General features: G+C 45.0%; 1 protein-coding gene across 4 annotated transcripts in view; it reads right to left on the reverse strand.

Annotated features, from left to right (window-relative positions):
• LOC112222218 (IQ motif and SEC7 domain-containing protein 1-like) overlaps positions 1 to 18740 on the reverse strand; it is a 234861-nt gene that overhangs the window by 122999 nt on the left and 93122 nt on the right. Inside the window, exon 1 of one of the 4 annotated variants that reach the window (XM_042303995.1) lies at positions 2 to 260. The exons of 2 other annotated variants lie outside the window; for them this stretch is intronic. The gene's annotated coding sequence lies outside the window, so the exon portion shown is untranslated. Of the gene's footprint in view, position 1; positions 261 to 18740 lie in introns of those variants that run through there. One more of the 4 variants, XM_042303994.1, reaches the window with a different exon arrangement.

The following is an 18740-nucleotide window of genomic DNA, read 5'->3' on the forward strand; positions in this document are numbered from 1 at the left end:
CCTAGCCATAACAAAGGGCAGCCAGTGAGCACAGCCTAGCCATAACAAAGGGCAGCCAGTGAGCACAACCTAGCCATAACAAAGGGCAGCCAGTGAGCACAAAGCCATAACAAAGGGCAGCCAGTGAGCACAGCCTAGCCATAACAAAGGGCAGCCAGTGAGCACAGCCTAGCCATAACAAAGGGCAGCCAGTGAGCACAACCTAGCCATAACAAAGGGCAGCCAGTGAGCACAACCTAGCCATAACAAAGGGCAGCCAGTGAGCACAACCTAGCCATAACAAAACTTCAGCCAGTGAGCACAGCCTAGCCATAACAAAGGGCAGCCAGTGAGCACAACCTAGCCATAACAAAGGGCAGCCAGTGAGCACAACCTAGCCATAACAAAGGGCAGCCAGTGAGCACAACCTAGCCATAACAAAGGGCAGCCAGTGAGCACAGCCTAGCCATAACAAAGGGCAGCCAGTGAGCACAGCCTAGCCATAACAAAGGGCAGCCAGTGAGCACAACCTAGCCATAACAAAGGGCAGCCAGTGAGCACAACCTAGCCATAACAAAGGGCAGCCAGTGAGCACAGCCTAGCCATAACAAAGGGCAGCCAGTGAGCACAGCCTTCCATAACAAAGGGCAGCCAGTGAGCACAACCTAGCCATAACAAAGGGCAGCCAGTGAGCACAGCCTAGCCATAACAAAGGGCAGCCAGTGAGCACAACCTAGCCATAACAAAGGGCAGCCAGTGAGCACAACCTAGCCATAACAAAGGGCAGCCAGTGAGCACAACCTAGCCATAACAAAGGGCAGCCAGTGAGCACAACCTAGCCATAACAAAGGGCAGCCAGTGAGCACAGCCTAGCCATAACAAAGGGCAGCCAGTGAGCACAGCCTAGCCATAACAAAGGGCAGCCAGTGAGCACAGCCTAGCCATAACAAAGGGCAGCCAGTGAGCACAACCTAGCCATAACAAAGGGCAGCCAGTGAGCACAACCTAGCCATAACAAAGGGCAGCCAGTGAGCACAGCCTAGCCATAACAAAGGGCAGCCAGTGAGCACAGCCTAGCCATAACAAAGGGCAGCCAGTGAGCACAGCCTAGCCATAACAAAGGGCAGCCAGTGAGCACAACCTAGCCATAACAAAGGGCAGCCAGTGAGCACAACCTAGCCATAACAAAGGGCAGCCAGTGAGCACAGCCTAGCCATAACAAAGGGCAGCCAGTGAGCACAGCCTATTAACAAAAGCCAGTGAGCACAGCCTAGCCATAACAAAGGGCAGCCAGTGAGCACAGCCTAGCCATAACAAAGGGCAGCCAGTGAGCACAACCTAGCCATAACAAAGGGCAGCCAGTGAGCACAGCCTAGCCATAACAAAGGGCAGCCAGTGAGCACAGCCTAGCCATAACAAAGGGCAGCCAGTGAGCACAACCTAGCCATAACAAAGGGCAGCCAGTGAGCACAGCCTAGCCATAATAAAGGGCAGGCATAAAAAGCTGTCTGCTAAAAGAAGGCAGGCAGAGTGACCACTGCATTATGAAAGAAGCAGCGACAGAGCTGTACTTCCTCACTAAATGCACAAAATACACAACCATTAGAGAACATAACTTCCCCACATTTTAATTTAAAATTCAAAGTTTCAAAAAACTCTCTGATGAAGAAAAGCTACCAATCCTACTAGGAGAGGACATAGAAAGCTGTAGGTTGGCAGCACACTACATAACAGCCTGTCACAAGATGACAGTTAGTGACAATTGCAATAGGATGAGGAAGAATGTATATTATTTTATTGAGTCCATTATTTAATTTCACCCCCATATTAACATCGTTACTGGATCATTCTGTTGATTTCCATAACATGGTCATTTTCTATTGTTAATACTTGTTAATGACTCTTTTTATAATGTAACATTGTGCTTTGGCACGATGTATCAATACTGTATGTCATGCCAATAAAGTACATTGAAATGTAATTGAGAGAGAGTGGAAGATAATAAAACATCTACGAGTGAAGAATGAGTGTATGTGCAAATCTTACAAGGCTGGTGACTTAGGTTCTTTGTTCAACACAGGAAACAATTATCCATCAAATATTGAGGTTACACAGCCGTTGCATCATAGGGGAGGGTGGTAGAGCCCATTCAAAAAGAGTCTTAGATCTATAGGAACATCTGCAATATATATTCTACCCTCATTCATGTAATGATGGAACTCTCATGCACAGCACATCCATTTCACAAAAAAAACACCTCAATAATGCAAGCGACACACACATCAAAGTGTTGTCTATTAAATCTGCTCTTGGGGCAAATTAGCAGGCTGGGGACTAGGAAGGGCTGGGGAGCCTCGACAGGGGTAATTAATTATTGTTGACCCCCCTATAACTCATCTATTCCCCCCATAACTCCTCTACTCCCCCATAACCCCCTATAACTCCTCAACTCCCTCCTATAACTCCTCTACTCCCCCTATAACTCCTCTACTCCCCCTATAACTCCTCTACTCCCCCCTATAACTCCTCTACTCCCCCTATAACTCCTCTACTCCCCCTATAACTCCTCTACTCCCCCCTATAACTCCTCTACAACTCCTCTACTCCCCCCCTATAACTCCTCTACTCCCCCCTATAACTCCTCTACTCCCCCTATAACTCCTCTACTCCCCCTATAACTCCTCTACTCCCCCTATAACTCCTCTACTCCCCCCTATAACTCCTCTACTCCCCCTATAACTCCTCTACTCCCCCTATAACTCCTCTACTCCCCCTATAACTCCTCTACTCCCCCTATAACTCCTTTACTCCCCCTATAACTCCTCTACTCCCCCTATAACTCCTCTACTCCCCTCCTCTATAACTCCTCTACTCCCCCTATAACTCCTCTACTCCCCCTATAACTCCTCTACTCCCCCTATAACTCCTCTACTCCCCCTATAACTCCTCAACTCCCTCCTATAACTCCTTAACTCCTCTACTCCCCCTATAACTCCTTTACTCCCCCTATAACTCCTCTACTCCCCCCCTATAACTCCTCAACTCCCTCCTATAACTCCTTTACTCCCCCCGATAACTCCTCTACTCCCCCCCTATAACTCCTTTACTCCCCCTATAACTCCTCTACTCCCCCTATAACTCCTCTACTCCCCCTATAACTCCTCTACTCCCCCCGATAACTCCTCTACTCCCCCCGATAACTCCTCTACTCCCCTCCTATAACTCCTCTACTCCCCCTATAACTCCTCTACTCCCCCCTATAACTCCTCTACTCCCCCTATAACTCCTCTACCCCCTCCTAACTCCTCTACCCCCCTCTAACTCCTCTACCCCCTAACTCCTCTACCCCTCCTAACTCCTCTACCCCCCTAACTCCTCTACCCCCAACTCCTCTAAACCCCCTAACTCCTCTACCCCCCTAACTCCTCTACCCCCCTAACTCCTCTACCCCCTCTAACTCCTCTACCCCCTCCTAACTCCTCTAACCCCCTAACTCCTCTACCCCCTCTAACTCCTCTACCCCCTCTAACTCCTCTACCCCCTAACTCCTCTACCCCCTAACTCCTCTACCCCCTAACTCCTCTACCCCCCTATAACTCCTCTACTCCCCCCCCTAACTCCTCTACCCCCTCCTAACTCCTCTACCCCTCCTAACTCCTCTAACCCCCTAACTCCTCTACCCCCTCTAACTCCTCTACCCCCTAACTCCTCTACCCCCCAACTCCTCTAAACCCCCTAACTCCTCTACCCCCTCCTAACTCCTCTACCCCCTAACTCCTCTACCCCCTATAACTCCTCTACCCCCTCCTAACTCCTCTACCCCCTCCTAACTCCTCTACCCCCTCCTAACTCCTCTACCCCCTCCTAACTCCTCTACCCCCTCTAACTCCTCTACCCCCTCTAACTCCTCTAACTCCTCTAAACCCCTAACTCCTCTACCCCCTCCTAACTCCTCTAACCCCTCCTAACTCCTCTACCCCCCCTAACTCCTCTAACCCCTCCTAACTCCTCTAACCCCTCCTAACTCCTCTACCCCTCCTAACTCCTCTACCCCTCCTAACTCCTCTAACCCCTAACTCCTCTACCCCCTCTAACTCCTCTACCCCCTAACTCCTCTACCCCCCAACTCCTCTAAACCCCCTAACTCCTCTACCCCCTATAACTCCTCTACTCCCCCTAACTCCTCTACCCCCCTAACTCCTCTACCCCCTCTACCCCCTCTAACTCCTCTACCCCCTCTAACTCCTCTACCCCCTAACTCCTCTACCCCCCCCAACTCCTCTAAACCCCTAACTCCTCTACCCCCTCCTAACTCCTCTACCCCCCTAACTCCTCTAACCCCTCCTAACTCCTCTAACCCCTCCTAACTCCTCTAACCCCCTAACTCCTCTACCCCCTCTAACTCCTCTACTCCCCCCGATAACTCCTCTACTCCCCCCGATAACTCCTCTACTCCCCCGATAACTCCTCTACTCCCCTCCTATAACTCCTCTACTCCCCCTATAACTCCTCTACTCCCCCTATAACTCCTCTACTCCCCCTATAACTCCTCTACCCCCCCTATAACTCCTCTACCCCCTCTAACTCCTCTACCCCCCTAACTCCTCTACCCCCCTAACTCCTCTACCCCTCCTAACTCCTCTAACCCCCCTAACTCCTCTACCCCCTCTAACTCCTCTACCCCCTAACTCCTCTACCCCCCTATAACTCCTCTACCCCCCCTAACTCCTCTACCCCCTAACTCCTCTACCCCCTCTAACTCCTCTACCCCCTCTAACTCCTCTACCCCCCTAACTCCTCTACCCCCTCCTAACTCCTCTACCCCCCTAACTCCTCTAACCCCCCAACTCCTCTACCCCCTCTAACTCCTCTACCCCCCCTAACTCCTCTACCCCCTCCTAACTCCTCTAAACCCCCTCTAACTCCCTCTACCCCCTACCCCCTAACTCCTCTACCCCCCCCAACTCCTCTAAACCCCTATACTCCTCTACCCCCTCCTAACTCCTCTACCCCCTAACTCCTCTACCCCCTCCTAACTCCTCTACCCCCTCTAACTCCTCTACCCCCTCCTAACTCCTCTACCCCCTCTAACTCCTCTACCCCCTCTAACTCCTCTACCCCCTCTAACTCCTCTACCCCCCAACTCCTCTAAACCCCCTAACTCCTCTACCCCCTCCTAACTCCTCTAACCCCTCTAACCCCTCCTAACTCCTCTAACCCCTCCTAACTCCTCTACCCCCTCCTAACTCCTCTACCCCTCCTAACTCCTCTAACCCCCTAACTCCCCTCTACCCCCTCTAACTCCTCTACCCCCCCTAACTCCTCTACCCCCCCCAACTCCTCTAAACCCCCTAACTCCTCTACCCCCTATAACTCCTCTACTCCCCCTAACTCCTCTACCCCCTCCTAACTCCTCTACCCCCTCCTAACTCCTCTACCCCCTCTACCCCCTCTAACTCCTCTACCCCCTCTAACTCCTCTACCCCCCCCAACTCCTCTAAACCCCCAACTCCTCTAAACCCCCTAACTCCTCTACCCCCTCCTAACCCTCTCCCCCTAACTCCTCTAACCCCTCCTAACTCCTCTAACCCCTCCTAACTCCTCTAACCCCCTAACTCCTCTAACCCCTTAACTCCTCTACCCCCTAACTCCTATAACCCCCTAACTCCTCTAACCACTCTACTTGCCCCCTAACTCCCCTACCCCACTCTAACTCATCTACTCCCCCTAACCCCTCTAACCACTCTACTTGCCCCTCTAACCCCCCTCTAGCTCCTCCAAACCCCTCCTCCCCCTCATTAGAGGGTGTCTGTCTAGCTGTTCTTGTCAAAGCACAGCTTGCTCCGCTCTCTAACTAACACCATTTTCTATGGGTGGGGTAGCGAGATCCATTTTATTTCCCACTGAGAGCAGAGCTGCAAGCCCAAGACAGGATGTTGGTAGACAGTGCACAGGCAACGAGAAGAGATGTGCGCTAAGCACATCACACTCCTCACGACGCGGACAACATTCTCTATACATGTAAACATTCATGTACACACACACACAAACTGAGCACCATCAATCACACAGCACATGTTTATCCACTTTACTCTATTTTCACACCGTCTCACGGCTCTCAACCATTGGCCTATTCTTCTTTAATGAAGTGGTCCATTTTGATATAACGGTGTGTCAGTGTGTGTTGTATCAGTCCTCTCCTGCCAACCTCTGCACCCCCATCCCTGTTGCCATACAGTACAGCCTCTCTGTGCCCAGCTGGCCTGGTGGATGAGACTGGGCACTGACTCTGGCAGGGGTATGGTGCACTGAGAGCCTGCCAACGCACGCACGCACACACACACACACACACACACACACACACACACACACACACACACACACACACACACACACACACACACACACACACCTACAGTAGCCACAGCAGTGAAGGCTTTAACCATCACAGGAAGTGCATACTGATGAGTCCCAGCCTAATTGCCTCATCCCTGTTCTCCGTGAGAGAAGCAGCGAACTGCAGAGCCTTCTTAGTCAACGAGATCCAAAAGTGTCAGGAAATGGCTCAGATGGTGGATAGATATGGCGCAGAATGCTAATAGGCTGTGGCCCCTGGGCAGATATCTTCATCTGGGTTTTCCTTTCCACTGCTGAGAACAGACATTAACAGAGAACAACGAGAGGATTTAATAGAGATACAGAGAGAACAGACATTAACAGAGAACAACGAGAGGATTTAATAGAGATACAGAGAGAACAGACATTAACAGAGAACAACGAGAGGATTTAATAGAGATACAGAGAGAACAGACATTAACAGAGAACAACGAGGATTTAATAGAGATACAGAGAGAACAGACATTAACAGAGAACAACGAGAGGATTTAATAGAGATACAGAGAGAACAGACATTAACAGAGAACAACGAGGATTTAATAGAGATACAGAGAGAACAGACATTAACAGAGAACAACGAGGATTTAATAGAGATACAGAGAGAACAGACATTAACAGAGAACAACGAGGATTTAATAGAGATACAGAGAGAACAGACATTAACAGAGAACAACGAGGATTTAATAGAGATACAGAGAGAACAGACATTAACAGAGAACAACGAGGATTTAATAGAGATACAGAGAGAACAGACATTAACAGAGAACAACGAGGATTTAATAGAGATACAGAGAGAACAGACATTAACAGAGAACAACGAGGATTTAATAGAGATACAGAGAGAACAGACATTAACAGAGAACAACGAGAGGATTTAATAGAGATACAGAGAGAACAGACATTAACAGAGAACAACGAGGATTTAATAGAGATACAGAGAGAACAGACATTAACAGAGAACAGACATTAACAGAGAACAACGATTTAATAGAGATACAGAGAGAACAGACATTAACAGAGAACAACGAGGATTTAATAGAGATACAGAGAGAACAGACATTAACAGAGAACAACGAGAGGATTTAATAGAGATACAGAGAGAACAGACATTAACAGAGAACAACGAGAGGATTTAATAGAGATACAGAGAGAACAGACATTAACAGAGAACAACGAGGATTTAATAGAGATACAGAGAGAACAGACATTAACAGAGAACAACGAGGATTTAATAGAGATACAGAGAGAACAGACATTAACAGAGAACAACGAGGATTTAATAGAGATACAGAGAGAACAGACATTAACAGAGAACAACGAGAGGATTTAATAGAGATACAGAGAGAACAGACATTAACAGAGAACAACGAGGATTTAATAGAGATACAGAGAGAACAGACATTAACAGAGAACAACGAGAGGATTTAATAGAGATACAGAGAGAACAGACATTAACAGAGAACAACGAGGATTTAATAGAGATACAGAGAGAACAGACATTAACAGAGAACAACGAGGATTTAATAGAGATACAGAGAGAACAGACATTAACAGAGAACAACGAGAGGATTTAATAGAGATACAGAGAGAACAGACATTAACAGAGAACAACGAGAGGATTTAATAGAGATACAGAGAGAACAGACATTAACAGAGAACAACGAGGATTTAATAGAGATACAGAGAGAACAGACATTAACAGAGAACAACGAGGATTTAATAGAGATACAGAGAGAACAGACATTAACAGAGAACAACGAGGATTTAATAGAGATACAGAGAGAACAGACATTAACAGAGAACAACGAGAGGATTTAATAGAGATACAGAGAGAACAGACATTAACAGAGAACAACGAGGATTTAATAGAGATACAGAGAGAACAGACATTAACAGAGAACAACATTAACAGAGAGGATTTAATAGAGATACAGAGAGAACAGACATTAACAGAGAACAACGAGGATTTAATAGAGATACAGAGAGAACAGACATTAACAGAGAACAACGAGGATTTAATAGAGATACAGAGAGAACAGACATTAACAGAGAACAACGAGAGGATTTAATAGAGATACAGAGAGAACAGACATTAACAGAGAACAACGAGGATTTAATAGAGATACAGAGAGAACAGACATTAACAGAGAACAACGAGGATTTAATAGAGATACAGAGAGAACAGACATTAACAGAGAACAACGAGGATTTAATAGAGATAGAGAGAACAGACATTAACAGAGAACAACGAGGATTTAATAGAGATACAGAGAGAACAGACATTAACAGAGAACAACGAGAGGATTTAATAGAGATACAGAGAGAACAGACATTAACAGAGAACAACGAGAGGATTTAATAGAGATAGAGAACAGACATTAACAGAGAACAACGAGGATTTAATAGAGATACAGAGAGAACAGACATTAACAGAGAACAACGAGGATTTAATAGAGATACAGAGAGAACAGACATTAACAGAGAACAACGAGGATTTAATAGAGATACAGAGAGAACAGACATTAACAGAGAACAACAAGGATTTAATAGAGATACAGAGAGAACAGACATTAACAGAGAACAACGAGGATTTAATAGAGATAGAGAGACCTAAACTCATCCTAGTCTAAATGTCTATCTTATTCAGCTATACCAGAAGAAACTAAACACACATAAATCAATGACAAACTGATAATGCCTAAACAATGTCTTGGACTAAAAGACAGGGAGCTGGTTCTATGCTTCTGAACAGGTCCAAACCAAAGTGATAATCATACCTTAATAAAGCGAGAATAGCCTGAGTACTGGATTAACAAAGCAGAGCTCTAATCAAACCCATGCTTTACATGGAGTATAACTCTAGCCATACATAGTTTAGGGTTATATTACTACCTCCTTAAAGCCTTCAGTCTGACTGGCTGATGGGCATTCTATAGCTGTACATTACTCACACAGCTGAACAGTTATAGGGCCTAGTGTATGAAATGGTGGCCTTGAGTGAGCTTCAGTCCAATTATAGAGAAGACAGCACTGCACCCCACCTTACTGCAGTACACAGCAGTCTATGTGAACATTGGCACATGTTGTTCATTAAGGGTTTATAAAACATTAATGAGGCTTCACAGCAAAGACACCTTCACTTTCAATTGGGACACACACCATCTGGATGTGGTGGACTGGGAGGTACTGCTTACCACCATTATACAGTATGTGATGCTAAACATACGCTTTATTTCTTTCAATGCGCCATCAGTATAGTGTTGAGCTAACACAGCAGATGCCTTCTGTGGAGTTCTGGTCTAGCACTGGAAGATTAGTAGTGGTATTGTGTTGTGGTGTAGTGTAGTGCAGTGCAGTGGACTGAGCTTTATTGTCCCATACCTGGTGCCTTGCTGATTGTGTTATGTCGTTGTTGTTGTGTGTTGACAGCTGCTGTGTGTGTAGACAGCTGAATGCTGATGTGTGTGTCTGTCTGCCAGTGGGAAACTGCCTCATTTAGATCCCCAGTTTACTGAGCTGCACCTCAGGGGGCCTGAGTCTGGCTGGGATGTCTCGCCCAACACAGGGAGAGGCACAGAGAGGACCTGGGAGAGAGTCACATCACACCTCGCTCCCAGTGTTCCGAAGGGCACTGAAGGATGAGCTGAGAGATAACAGCTGTTTGAGAAGGAATCTACAAAAAATGTCCAAACACAATGAGATGAGAAAATGATATGGATTCTATATTCAGCCATCATTATCCATACTAAACACCCAACCCAGTTCTCTTGGAATGGAAATGAAAAGCCTTTATTTGAATCGTCTCACCACTGACCCATTGCAGCCGATACAATACAGTATTGTGTTGAAATAAGTCATGAGATGAGATGCCATGTGCACAAAGGATTTCATCCCTCAGTTCCAAACCAGTCACTCTTTAGGACACACAGGAGACTGAGCAGAGGACCGACATGAACCAAGGGAACACAAGAAAACAATTCTCGGGAGAGAGAACGGTTTTGTAATGTTACGTGTAATGCTCCTCTAACGCTTGCTTGTCCAGTTTCCCGTTAGATAGGGGAACGTTCTATGTATCTGTGTCGGACATGAGTCGGTAATGGTCATGTGATGAGGTAGCCCCACCTGCGAACTTCAAAAGCAGTGTCTGCCCTCAGACCCGGGTTCATATTCCACGTGTTACATAGGCTGGTAGCAAAAACCACCGGAGAACCTATTTAGCATGTTTTGGCATTAGAGGAGAATATTCCGTTATTGTCAAACAGAACTTATCCAGAATGTTCTAGAAACGTTTCATTCGAAAGTTTCAAGAACCTTTCTTAGTCCAGTGGAACTTTGATTCCTTGCACACTCAAATGAAACATGCTCATATGACCACAAGATGGCAGTACTTTAACGTTGTTGGATCGTTCTGGGTCCAAATCTGCTCAGCCAGATATTACTTACAGACGGCATGGTGGAATGATCAATACCAATCCTGAGGGTGTGAAAAGAACTTTCTCCCAGCGGAAATTACACTGGTACCCACGAGAAAAGAGAAATGCACACTGTACATAGCCATATGACATTTGAAATGTCTCTATTCCTTTGAAAAGTTTGTAAAGTGTAATGTTTACTGTTCATTTTTAATTGTTTATTTCATTTTTTATGATCTATTTCACTTGCTTTGGCAATGGAAACTCATGTTTCCCAAGCCAATAAAGCCCTTTGAATTGAGAGCGAGAGACCTGGGTCCCCAGGAGGCAACGGGTCTGAGCAAAACGCGTAAGACGGCGAACCCAGATCGTGGAGACGATAACACACATTTTTACCTCCCAACACATTAGAATGTTGCAGTCCATTGATAAGAGAAGATGAAGTTACAAGGCGATGTCCACTAAGCATAGAGCTGTTTTATAACAGTCAGCGATTTCAGTAGAACCTCATTGAGATGGTGTACAGCAGGGATGGGCATCTGAAGGCCCTTAACCCACCCCGCAAAAACAAACGTTTTAGTAACTCAGTTGGGTCTCAAATTACTGTTGAGATTTAGAATAGAACACACAAGGTACAATTTCAAAATGTGGTTATGCATCAGCAGTTTCTCTTATATTATTCACTGACAGTCCCTCAATTAACCCATGTCAGCTAACATTTTTAGATTGGTAAATTAGTCTAGTCAGCTATCTAAACCTGTGGTAATAATGGTCGAATTACAGACCAGGGGGCCCTCAATGATTTTGTAAATCACTCTCACATTAACATGGCATAAGACCAGGCAAAATGTTAGAATTGCAGGAAATTAGCTGTAAAATAAATGTTTTTCTATCTGCCTCATGACAAAATGTGTAGAAATGCATCAAACTTGCTTTAAAACTGAAACATTTTCTCTACACACGATGGCAAAATGGCCACTGCAGCCCCCCATAAGGAGTTCAGATTTTTTGTGGCCCCTACCACCATCAAAGTTGTCCATCCCTCCAAAATAAAAATATATAAGAACCACCATATTGTTCCACAACAGCAGCCTATTTTTCTGACCTCGCCAATTAACATCAGCAACTGGAAAAATGGAACTCTGTGACCGCAACCTTTCACATCTACTCAGGAAGTGAGAAGGTGCAGCATTTATTTTTATGCTGTTTTTGATCATTACACCCCTTCTCTCTGTAACACAGGGCAGGGTGTGGTGTGTGTCAAAGCTCTCTCTGTCAGCAGATAGGCTCTCTGTCTAGAGCATCTGTCATCCAGAAACCAGCTGTTCACTTTGTAAGCCAAATGAAGCACCGTTTCCACTGTGACTGAAGTACAGTCAAAGTCCCTGCCTTCTCCACCGGTCTTGTCTTGGAGTCCCTACGGAATAAGATGTGATGCTAGGGATGAAGTGGAAAACGATGATTCTGGCATTGATATAGTATGCAGGGCTGAAGGCTCAGGCATGGTCATAACAGTATGCAAAGTGTATCAGTTGAAGTGTGGATATACAGAGGGTTATAACATATTTACACATGTATAAATATGCGCACACACACACACACACACATACACACACGTCACATAAGTTGTGATATCATAAATCTGTGTTTTATATTCAGTAGGAACTACTGCATTCTTCTGTCGTGTCACACTGCTCACTGCTTATATACAGTAGTGGAGTTGACTTTCCATGTATAGAGAGAGCCTAATCCCACTGTGATAAGCTGCACTCAACTCATACTCTGACGCATTCATCCTACACATTCAAATCAACAGTAGCTTAGAACCCACCAAGCATCAATCTAACAGCTCTCCCCAAATCAAACTCACACCCATATCATATCCCCCTCCTTTCTTAATAAAGCCTAAAAGGCCGTTTAGAAGAACAAGCTGTTTCTCATATTTACAGTTTAATAATGTGCAGACACTCTCCGATCTAATTCCCCTAGGGGCGGGGAAAGCGTTTAATACCTTCAAGAGCATCTGTCTTGTCCCCTCCCGCCCTAGCCCCAGAGCTCAGGCTGTATCGGAGCGGTGATACTGAGCTATCAGGCAGAAAGATCAGAGGCATCATGAGACCCTTTTGCCAGATAATGCAGAGGCATGAAAATTATGACGTGATAAGCTTCACCTGATATTAAAATCTCCCACTATATCAACATACACTACATGACCAAAAGTGTGTGTACATCTGCTCGTCGAACATCTCATTCCAAAATCATGAGCTTTAATATGGAGTTGTTCCCCCCTTTGCTGCTATACCAGCCTCCACTCTTCCTGGAAGGCTTTCCACTAGATGTTTGAACATTGCTACGGGGACTTGCTTCCATTCAGCCACAAGAGAATTAGCGAGGTCGGGCACTGATGTTGGACGAATAGGCCTGGCTTGCAGTCGATGTTTCAATTCACCCCAAAAGTGTTCAATAGTGTTGAGGTCAGGGCTTTGTGCAGGCCAGTCAAGTTCTTCCACACCGATCTCGATAAACCATTTCTGTATGGACCTCGCGCTGTGCACGGGGGCGTTGTAATGCTGAAACAGGAAAGAGCTTCCGCAAAATGTTGCCTCAAAGTTGGAAGCACAGAATCGTCTAGATTGTCATTTTAGCGTTAAGATTTTACTTAACTGGATCTAAGGTTGCCTAGCAGGAACCAAGAAAAACAGCCCCAGACCATTATTCCTCCTTCACCAAACTTTACAGTTGGCACCATGCATTCGGGCAGGTAGCGTTCTCCTGGTATCCGCCAAACCCAGATTTGTCCATCGGACAGCCAGATGGTGAAGTGTGATTCATCACTCCAGAAAAAACAAGATTGATGTCACACCTGATCACATCTCAGGATGTCACAACTGTGACAAGTCAATTGGCATCTGCGCTTCTTTTCATCACCACGAAAAGGACACATTTACAGCTATCACACCCTTCAACCCTCCCTTCGCCTCAAGTTAATACCCCATCTTCACCGTACCATTTAGAAAACATTTCAAAACACTCCTTAAAATATACTGCTTAGCATGTCTGTATTCATGTTCCATTATATACCCTCTATTACATTATCCTTAGAGGCTGTAGACCTGGGGTGGGCAAACTTTTCGGCTCGAGGACCACATCGGGATTTCAAAATTCAACAGAGGGCAGCGCATCATTGTTTGGGACCGATTTGTTCGTCAAAATCGATTTGCGAGCCGGGAAAAGGGCAGTTCTAGGGGTCCATTATAATGTCTACATACTTTCTATCTGGTTTTAGACATTCAAGAGAGGCCTGGAGTTTTTTTTTAAACACAATCACCCCCCCTCCAAAAAATGTAAATGGTATACACTGAGTATACCAAACATTAGGAACTCCTTCCTAATATTGAGTTGCACCCCCCTGCTGTAGACGCGTTTAGGCATATGACAACATTCACTCTTCCCTGGGTGGGAATATAAAAACGCCACCAGCCATGACTAGACGGAGTTCCTAATGCTGTTAAGTGATCAGGCTTGATAATCGACTCTCGTTATTGTGAGTACAACCCTGCTCACAGTGCTGTGGTTCACTGAGCCCTCCTTCCAGCTGCTAGTCCTTAAGGGCAGCAGTGTGTAGTGCTGCATAGTGCTGTGGGCTCAATACAACGCTAATAGACTGTCACAGGACGTCACAGTTAGTATGACAAATTCCCACCATTGAGCTAGACGCACATTACAAAACACTCCAGTTCTCCTCAGAGTGACACGGTGAATATGTGTTCAGGGATCAGTCAGGAATACAAAATATAACTTTTAATGGAGACTTAATAGATATATATTTTTTAAATATCCATGAAACTCTTACACCGCATCAAAAGACAAAAACATTCAATTTAATTCCTTCAGTACATGAACAACCATAGTTCTTTCTGTGCCACATAATTCAATCTCAACTACTTAGTTGAGTCTATCTCTCAACGACCAGTTGAGAGTGTCCTGATGGTAGGTTCATCATTATAGCAGCAACCCTGTAGATTCCAGCCAGACAGAGAGCGACTGAAGGCCATAGCAGCACTCCAGGACCTACACTACTTATATAAACTTGTTAATGTGTATAACCTTGTATTATTATCAAGGTGCTCTGAGAAGCCATTGGCATGGTCCTCACTGATTTAGATCAAACGCTAAGAAAAAGCAAGTTGAAAATACCACTTGAACAGCTGTCAGAACATCTGCATGTTTAAAGATGTTCAGTAAGGTGAGCTATAATTGCTTCTCTAAGCACAGTGTAGGTGTCCTTTATACAGTATTACATTAGGAAACATTTTGTAGCCGGTAAAGCAGGTTGTATTTTAACATTGGTCATCCAGGAACGTGCTATTTGTGGCGATGCAGCTGTTGGAGTGGCTCTCACATGATGGACACCTGCTAGGGAACTACGAGAGCAGCCAGACAGATGCATGCAAATGCACGCACACGCACAAACGTAAACACGCAAACACACACACTCTATTCCGGTGGCCATGAAAGGGGACCTGATTAACCCCAATAAGGGGACATCATCAGAGCACAACCTGTCCTCACATGTCAGTTTCCTATCCACAAGCCCAATTTATCTATCATAAGCCTTGTAGTCCCATTCATCAGAGATCCATACTTTTAGTTCCAGTGATCCAGCTTTCAGCACAGCGTAGAGGCTATAAATAACTTCTACAGAACGTGATGACGAAACAGAAGCCCCGAACATTAAAGGACATCCAGAGCTTTCCCATGAGCTCCCACACACAAAAAATATATGTTGATTCAATGTACAATTGTAAGGCAACCAGCTGCAACAGGATTGCTCAATAAAATTGTCACACAAACCTTTTGTTGTGAGTTTGCTCAACAACATTTTCGTTGATGGCTCTCAACCTTTGCCTCTCCCGAGTCCGTACGGGAGTTGTAGAGATTGGACCGCATGAAATTGGGGAGAAACAGGGTATATAAACTCAGCAAAAAAAGAAACGTCCCTTTTCAGGTCCCGGTCTTTCAAAGATCATTTGTGAATATCATGCATAAACTTCATTTCATGTTTTTTCTTTGTCATGTCTCAGGAAGAACAGACCACACAACACCTGCGTACTGTCTGCTGGTCAGTCAGCTGAATTAAGGTAGACAGATGGAGAGTGGAGCATGGCAGAGTTTGAAGGTGAGCCATCCCAGAAAGACATGGACTGACTAACATAGTTCTACATCTTACAATGTTCTCGAGGATCTTGATGCATATAACCATTGCTAATACACCACACTGACTCCTCAGATGCAGCTGCACATCGGTATTGGACAGAAAGAGAGGCAAAAGACTTGACACCCCAGACAGAGCAAAGGAACAGGACATAAAAAAGTGAAGGCAGAGACAGGTTTGTTTATAAATGGAAACAAATCCATACATATTTTAGTGTGAGCGTTTTTAGCTTTGAGATTCCAGTGTTCAAGACCATTTGTTTACTGGGCAGAATTACTTATTGTCTCCTGTAATTTCACAGGCTCGGTCCGGTCGGTCAAAATAACTCTTTGCTGAAGAGAAGTAGCGATTTGCGGAGGGAACTGAAGACATGTCTGATGTGTAGACAGACTCAGAAGACCAGGATGAATTTTTAAGAACCTCCCCACCCTGGTGCTGCCCTGAATTTGAGGACCGGATTGTGTCAGCAAACCGGAAATGAAGGGCCAAGCTCGCTTAATTGGGAATAAAAGCGCTGTCAGAACGAAACCCGTAGCAAACATCCATGTCCACGGCAGCCCTACCATAACGTCTGATGCAATAGACCACACACAATCACCTGAGTTCAGAGTTAAATTAGACATTCACCCATGTTTCTCAAACATAACGTTTCAAAGTTGTTCCAAACGTAAAATGTCAAACTGTTTAAGGTTAAGTTTAGGCATTAATTCAGAATTTGTAAGGTAAGGCTCAAGGTTTGGAATAGGCTTAAAACAAAAATTCAAAAACTCTTTATCGCTAGATTCAAACATGCAACCTTTGGTACCAGGAGGCAGATGCTTATGCCCATTTGCCATCCCGGTCCACAACACCCTCGCAAAACCGAAACCTACTTGAAGGTAGCAGTGTTCATAGTTGCCCCTTGTGGCCAGTTTCCACGTCATCTCCTGACATCTGACATGGTCCTCAGACATGTCAAATACTGACTTCTATCACAGTTGACTTGGCTGTGAGAAGAGCTTGGAAGTTTTTGTTTTGTTATTTCCTTACTGTTTTTTGGAAGGGGGTCAGGGAATATATTTTCTACTTATGTCGTACACGTCTTCTTACAAACGTTTTTATAACAGAGGCTGTGACAATGGTGAGGTGTGCATGTCAGGATAAATGAATGCCATGTCTCAGACTGGACACATTGCCAGTCAAGATCTCTAGTCTCCACCGAGCGTTGTTAACACCCTATGGATCCCCTTATCCAACAGTCGGTGGAGAAACCAGCTTTGGAGTATTCAGAGATAAATCACCTAAGTTCTTCCGACTGGCATGGAAGTGGCTAGAGTCTTCAGGGGCCGGTTGCACCAGTTGGTTGTAAGTGGGTCATAGATCAATGTCCGGCGTGAAATATGCTCTATGCTGGACCTAAAAATGATACCTGTTGCATCACCTGGGTGTAAGCCCTTCTATGAGCTAATCCTGAGTGGATATTTTATGCCTAGTAGGGAGCTGACGTAGGGTGTTACATTGGGATAACCATTATGATACACACAGAAAATAGCAATAATAGCTAACAAAATGGCTATATGGACTATCTGAGTTGATCTTTGTATTTCTGCACTGTCTCTATGCACACTCACAAGGCCCTACATACTACGCACACTGATAATCCAACACATATATACTGAACAAAAACATAAAAGCAACAAACAATTTCAAAGATTTTACAAAGTTACAGTTCATAGAAGGAAATCAGTCAATTGAAATACACTTATTAGATCCTAATCTATGGATTTCGCATGAGTGTGTAGGGGCGCAGCCATGGGTGGGCCTGGGAGAGCACTGGAGAGCCGGGTATAGGCCCACCCACTGGGGAGCCATGCCCAGCCAATCAGAATTACTTTTCCCCACCAAAGGGCTTTATTACAGACATAAATAGTATCTTCCTTCAGTACCTAAAATGTATTAAATAAAACATTTTCCTAAGCAATCTACATAATATCCCATAATGACAAAGTGAAAACAGGTTTAGTCATTTTTGCAAAATTATTTTTAAAAACAGAAATAACTTATTTACATAAGTATTCAGACGCTTTGCTATGAGACTTGAAATTGAGCTCAGGTGCATCATGTTTCCATTGATCATCCTTGAGCTGTTTCTACAACTTGATTGGAGTCAGCCTGTGGTAAATTCAATTGATTGGATATGATTTGGAAAGGCATACACCTGTCTATATAAGATCCCACAGTTGACAGTGCATGTCAGAGCAAAAACCAAGCCGTGAAGTCAAAGGAATTGGCTGTAGAGCTCCGAGACAGGATTCTGTCGAGGCACAGATTTGGACAAGGGTACAAAATTGTCTGCAACATTGAAGGACCACAAGAACACAGTGGCCTAGAAGTTTGGAACCACCAAGACTCTTCCTAGAGCTGGCCGCCCAGCCAAACCCGATGGTCACTGACCGAGCTCCAGAGTTCCTCTGTGGAGATGGGAGAACCTTCCAGAAGGACAACCAACTCTGCAGCATTCCACCAATCAGGCCTTTATGATAAAGTGGCCAAGCAGAAGTCACTCCTCAGTAAAAGGCACATGACAACCCACTTGGAGTTTGCTAAAAGGCACCTAAAGACTCTCAGAGCATTAGAAACAAGATTATCTGGTCTGATGAAACCAAGATTTAACTATTTTGCCTGAATACCAAGCATCACGTCCAGAGGAAACCTGGTATCATCCCTACAATGAAGCATGATGGTGGCAGCATCATGGT

Source organism: Oncorhynchus tshawytscha, linkage group LG22 (assembly GCF_018296145.1).
Source record: "Oncorhynchus tshawytscha isolate Ot180627B linkage group LG22, Otsh_v2.0, whole genome shotgun sequence".
In the NCBI taxonomy this organism is placed as follows: domain Eukaryota; kingdom Metazoa; phylum Chordata; class Actinopteri; order Salmoniformes; family Salmonidae; genus Oncorhynchus; species Oncorhynchus tshawytscha.